This window comes from Carassius auratus, chromosome 2, assembly GCF_003368295.1.
Source record: "Carassius auratus strain Wakin chromosome 2, ASM336829v1, whole genome shotgun sequence".
NCBI classification, from domain to species: Eukaryota; Metazoa; Chordata; class Actinopteri; order Cypriniformes; family Cyprinidae; genus Carassius; species Carassius auratus.
In genome coordinates, this window is record NC_039244.1 from 2,280,215 (window position 1) to 2,287,551 (window position 7,337).

The window sequence follows — 7,337 nt, forward strand, 5'->3', positions numbered from 1 at the left end:
AGTAAGATAAAATAAAATAAAAACTGAACTAAAACACAGAAATGGAATAAAATGAAACCTAAATAGTAATTTTTTTAAATAAACAAATATTAATTAAAAAATAAATAAAAAAGGCATATAAAATTGCTTAATATTTAACTAAAACAAAAAGGTAAAAATGAAGCATTTTAAATTATAGACAGTATGAATACTAAATTAACAGCATATAAAAAACTATAAATTACATAAAAATAAAGTAGTATTACTATTAGTTTAAACAAAAACTTAATAAAAACAATTATTAAAAATAAAACTATAACAATAAGTATAAAAAGCTAATTCAAAACATAAAAAACTAACACTAAAAGAGCAGAATATAAAATAGTATATAATAAAATAAATATATATTTTCAAAAACATGTTTTACTCTAAAAATGCATGAATATCAAAGCCATAAATCTAAATAAGTTGTGTTCCAAATTTTAAGTGAGGTCTCAAAAACGAGCTTTCGGTAAGGTTTTGTGTGGGCGCAGTACCAAACGTTTCCACTAGATGAAATTCACTTCCCATTAATTTCATTTTTGACGACGGAAAATACAAGAGTGAGTCATTTAACCTTTTCAAATCATGTCCATGATTTATATTTTTATTTTTCAACATTTCGCGTTCACATAGCAAGTGCCAAAACCTTTATCTTAAACAAATTTCGTACAATAAATAATAAATAGACAATAAACAAATTTTATTCTGGATGCAATTAATCATCATGATTTAGCGTATTAAAATACATTTAGAAATTCCCACAAAATTCAAGATAAAGGAGCAAAATAAAGCCATAATAAGTGGCTTTTATATTTATATAATCGGATATAGTTAATATCACAAAAAAGTGAATTTTCTCCAAACATCAGCAAAACGGCAAATGTGATACTGATTTAATGATCCGTTCGATAAACAAAAGTTAATTTTTAGTGATTTACATTTTAAACAAGTTCCTGTTTAGTTTCAGCCAAAGCAGAACAGTTTTACGTCTCTGAGAAACACACAGAAGTATTTCTCCCAAGGTTTCAGTTTTAGTTCCTTGTCACCGTCGCCTTTGACTTGCTTTGGACTGAAGAGAACTGAACTGAATCACTTGAATCATCAATAAACTGACTTTAACTGATAAACCGACTGTTTTCTATTGTCCTCTTGCATTATCAGCACGTTTACACTCTGTAAAGCTGCTTTGACACAATTAGTATTGTATTAAGCGCTATAGAAATAAAGGGGATTTGAATGAATCAGCCGTTTGAACGAATCGGTTGAATGAATGACTCATGTTTCATTCATTCAAAAGATTCATTCGTCACCTTTATTGATCTGCTGCCACCTACTGGCATTTTTCAAATTTACATTTAAAGTATAATTCCCCTTCCCCCACCCCCAAATCATTTAAAATATCAGTTTTTAAAAAATATTACCTATCAAAACATTATTAATGCACTTGTAACTGCAGAATTAATTAAATTGCTTTAACAGTCTGTGTGAATGCATCTAAACGTCACTTCAGATACAAATTCTGATGCACCGCAAACACAAATTTAGTTGATACTGATTTCATTTGATTGGTAACAGTCTTATAGTGTCTCACTATTTGAATTCATTGATTAAATTTGACAAAATATGATGCAGACATTTAATTAGGCTAGACAAAAATTGGCCTTAAGGCTAAACAAAAAGCTCATAAAACTAAAGCAAACCTTGAGTGCCGTGTGTAAAAATGGCAACGCAGGGCTCTGAAACAGGAGGACGAGTGAAGTGAAAGAGGAATGTATTTAGCTCAGGGCTCCTCTTCCTGTCACCTCATTTATTTATTGGGTTACAGACCCATCAGAACATGACAAGCCTCTTCCTCTTCTGCAGCCGCTCAGGACAACATGAAAACACATTAGGGATTTGACTGGATTCAACTGCGGTTTTAAATTCTAATAGTATTGCAAAAGTTTTACTGTATTTTAAACAAATAAATGCAACCTTGGTGAGCAGAAGAAACTGTTTCAAAACTCTAAAACAAAAATGGTACCGACCACACAAAAAAAAAAAAAAAAAGTGTAAATAAATGACAAACTTTGGTACAAGGTTAAAACAGAATATTAAAATCATACAAAACTCTTCAAAAAGAGTGAATGAATTCCATCACCAAACCATTAACATGACTCACTAGGGCTTTTAAGGATGCGTTCGGTTTTCCACCGAAAAAAAGTTTCATTAAAAAAAAAAAAAAAAAAAAAAAAAAAATGCACCAGTTTTTTTTTAATTTTTTTTTTTATTAAGTTTAAAAGAACGTACAAGGAGAATAAAGCTGCTTCATTGGTCGTGTCGACATCACCTGAATATCCGAATACTTGTTTCACAACACACTCAAACCACAAACTGCTGCTTCAAACACGTTCACAAACAGAGTAGTAACAACCCAATGAGCTTTACACTAATCCCTCACATATTCAAGATTTGCACTGTTTTAAGATAACTTATAAGACTAGTTATAACACTTCGTTGATTTTTGATTAGATAACAAGCTTCTGCTAAATTACTGAATGCAAATGTTTGTAATGTAAATACATAAATAGATGTAAATAAGAACATTTAAAAGTACTACAATAAATATATAAATAAAGAGTAAACAATTACAGTCCTTAAAATAATAACTAATAAATAATGATTTAAATAAATACAAAAATATGTAAATAAGTTTATAAATAAAAATAAGATTAGATTAAAACAAATGCGAAAATAACAAATAAATGTGTTTTATTAAGAAGTAAATAACGAGTAAGATATAACTAATATAAATAAATAAATATAAAAAATAAAAACATACTTTAAAATAATATTTTAGATTGTGTCTTTACACAAGAAACTACAGAGATAGCTAATTGTAGGATGGGGAAAACTTTCACATATATTTTATAATTTTGCATATATATATATATATATATATATATATATATATATATATATATTAAATTAAATATACACACACACACAAACACACACATCTTAAGAAAATATCTGCTCTAACGTATTTGAAATAATTCCATGGTAATGTCACTTAACCTTAAATAAGGGCAGTACCATACAAACAATGATATAATAAATATACTCTTACATAATAAAGCACGGTGAAAGTAAGATGATTAAGTTAGAGATTGAATCAGATAGTAAACCAATGGTACTTTGATTTATACCACGGTAATGCGATTTTTTCACTTCTTCATGAGGTAACGTTAGTACCTTGATGGGACATGTCCAAAAATCTGTTAATTTACTTACTTACGCATCCACGTAAGCACCGAACATCTTCATTTCTATTTTACCCCGGGGAAATGATCTGGCAGTGCTAGCCAGCCTTGCAGATCAAAACTGAACCGACACCCGGTGCGCTTCGCCTCAGTGTCGCCGGAAAGCGGCGGCTCGTGTGCAGGGAACTCGCGAACAGGAGCGGCCGCCTGTCAGTAAACTCGAGCTCGGGGATCCAGCGCGGCCTGTGCTCCCTTCCCGCATTAACCCGCTTACACTTCACCGAAACACGGCGACCGTCCGCGTTCCTCACTTACCTCTGAACCTCAGGTCGTTTGGGGGATCTAGGATAAGGATCTGCTCCAGTTTGGACATGTTTTGGCCGGCGAGGTGACACTTGGTTTCGGAGAGCAGCTGTGCGCGGCGCGGTCGATCCGAAACACTTCCACTGAGTCACTGAACGCGCGGCGCGTCCCCGCAACACACGAACGCGCAGGCCTGTCCGATCGAGCTCGCGGTAAACTCAATTTATTATGTCTTTATTGGTAAACAAATCCAATCTATGCTTTAATCTCGGCCCCGTGGCTACTGTACCGAAAACATTCTTACAGTTTAACGTTTGGAGCTCTCTAAATATTTCTTGAATTACTTAATATGTGGCCAAATTTGCTTATTATAGACCAGGAGTTTTATTGTTTTAATACCAAGGACGCAAAAAAAAAAAAAAAAAAAAAAAAATACTGAGCTTAAAAGTCGCTTTGGATAAAAAATAAATAGTATCAATACATGTAAAGCTTATTTATAAAATATATAAAATATCTTATATTTCTTCACAAAATTAGATATAGGCCTATATTGAGGGACAGTGGACAGAAGTAGGGTCATAAAGATGACTGGACGCCAGGAGAAAGGTCTTCTGCTGATCAAAAATACTGAAAAAAGATGTAATATTATTAGAATCTATAATTCTCACTGTCATATTCTCTTCTTCTTCCATATGATACAGCCCTTTTTTTCATTTGCTTCTATTATCAGCTAAAAAACACAGAAATAATCATAAAAATAAAAGCATCTGATTTTTTAAATATTGCTCATTAACAGCCAAAAAAACTAATAATAAAAAAATCATAATAATTTTTATTATTTTTTATGAAAACATTTGCTTCTTTTATCAGCCAAACAAAACATATAATAATAATAATAATAATAATAATAATAATAATAATAATAAAATAATAATAATAAAATCATCTGATATTTATTAACCCTTTCATTATTTTTCATTTAATATACATTTTTTTATTAATTTAATTTAATTATTTAATATGATTATTATTATTGTTTGTTTTATTATCAGCCAAAATTATTATAATATAATAATAATTTGTAATAATATAATATTAATTATAATTTATAATAATAAAATGATGTGATAATTTTGTAAAAGAAAAATGATTTGCTTCTATTATCTTGAGAAAACCATAAAACAATATAAAAGTATATATTAATATATTATATACTTAATAATAAAAGTATATGATTATTTTTTTATATTTGCTTTTTAACAGCAAAAAAATATTGTATTTTAAATTGTTATATATTAAAATTAAAATGGAAAATCAAAAATATTAATAAAAACTATAATAATATCGTTTTTAATAATATAAAATATATAATATAATAATATAATAATATAAAAATTATAATATTCATCCAATTCTATAATAACAAATATGAACAAATGCAAAAACATACAACAAAACTACTAAAACCTTGACTTATATTATATTATTTAAATTATATTTGAAATTATTATTATTATTATGTATTAAAATGGAAAATCCAAAAAATAAAAACGAATTCAAAATATTAATTAAAAACTATTCTAGTATCTCAATACTAAAAAAAACCCTGAACATTTCTCAATAATAATAAATAAAACTAAAATTAAAATGGAAAATTAAAAAATAAATCCCCAAAGTTAATAAAAAATATATTAAAATAACCCTGAGTAATATTAAATAAATAAATAAACTCTGAGGCTATAATGAACGTGAGAAAAACACTCATTAAAATTACTAAAACGTTAAAATTACAATGAAATTTTTTTTTTTAAACAGTTCAACTTCAGTAGTATCTTCATTCTAATATAACACTGAGTGGTGAAGTGAATGATTTCTGAACCAAACCAAACTAAATTGCACAGCTGTGTTACTCTTAAAGTGGACAGTATGCAAACTACACAGTGCACAAATATACCTGAGAGACCAAACAGTGTACAACCAGATAATGCATTGTTTGTTTGTGCACACTGTCTCTTATACTGTTCCTTGTAAGCAGCTGGCAGTGTGCAGTAGGATTATCTGAACAGCAGCTTGATTTCCCATCATGCATTTGAGTGCAGTGAATGAAGTGTATTACACACAGATCCAGCAGAGGGAGACGGTCACACACTCCTCATCTCACCAAGACTCTTACCTGCTGTGTGCAGTTTGTGCAATTATATTAAAACATGCAAACATGCATCCCACAATGCACTGCGCATTAGACTTGAACTTCCATTTCCAGTGTGTCAAATGAAGCAGAAGTACCACGAATTTGACTGGTTACTTGATCGAGCTTGATCAAACTTTTTAAATAAATGTGCATCATTTTTTAGTTTAATTGCTTGATACTGGAAAAACTGATATTGCAATATTTTTATAGTTTTTCTGTGATTATTATATTGTGATAATAATATATATAATAACAAACCTCAAATAAATGGAGAGAAAATACATTTTATATAAAATGTATTATATTTAGAAAATTACACACACACACACAATCACACATAAACACACACACACGTACACACACTCACACGGACACACACACACACACACATACACACACACGCACACCTATATATATATATATATATATATATATATATATATATATATATATATATATATATATATCAAAATAAAGATTTGTTTTTTGTTGTGTTCCATCCTTGTATTTTTATAGAGATTATTATAAAAATTATTAAAATAAGAAATAAAATATAACCATGCTATTCTACTGTAAAAAAAAGTGCATTTAATAATAATTATATAATTTAATTCATAATTTCGTTATCAAAATTACAGCACAATTGTTTACATCCTAATTTTTTTCATTTTCAAACGTTAAACAATCAAGCTTTTCATTTGGTGGTTTTTCAATCAAATAAATAAACTCGTAGCACATTTACTTAATTACTTATTAAATCACAGCATTTATTATTTGATAATCGCTGTATTATTAAATCTTTTTCACTGGAGGAAGTGTTATTATGGATTATAGACTCTATGTGTTTGAGTTAAAATCATCTTAATGCTGGATGTGTTTCATCTTTTGTCTTCTCCAGATGTTCACTGATGGACTGGAGTGCTGTGGATTATTGGGATGTTTTTATCAGACTCTCATTCTGACGGCACCCATTCACTGCAGAGCATCCAAGGAAGATGTTCAGTGATATTCAGCAGTAAACAAACTCTAATCGTTTCCTCTGAACCATTAGTAAGTGAAGACTTGTCACTGAATCACCTTTATTAATATAAACTAAAAAAATGCTACAATTGTGTATCTCTGCATAGTTGATATATCTCGCAGTTCTCTGCTTTTTCTCTGAAATGCAAGTTTATATCTCTCAGTTCTTGAGTTTATACATTGCAATTGAGTTTTCACGTCTCGATTCTAAATCTATATCTTGCAATTTTGAAAAAAAGGAGATCTAATTGCAAGAAATTGTGATATAAAAAGTGCAATTGCCTTTTCTATTTTGTCATGATTAAGCTTCCATATGAAGCACAAAAAGTTATTTTGGTAAGTGATACATTTTCAATGAAACGCCTTTGAAGTTACATTTTATAAACAAAAACAATTGTGAGAGTGCATTTGACTTGACTCTAGTGTGGAAAATAAGCCTTTGGAAGCTTATTCCGCTACAGAATTTAAAATAATATAAATAAAATATGCAAAGCTACTCCATCTCACAATTCTGTCACAATGTTGATCATTCTGTGTCATAAAGAAGCTTTCATATGAAG

General features: G+C 29.2%; 1 pseudogene; it reads right to left on the reverse strand.

The window, feature by feature from the left end:
• Positions 1-3,733, reverse strand: part of LOC113112284 (vesicle-associated membrane protein-associated protein A-like) — a 14,748-nt pseudogene extending 11,015 nt beyond the window's left edge.
• Positions 3,734-7,337: the final 3,604 nt, after the last annotated feature.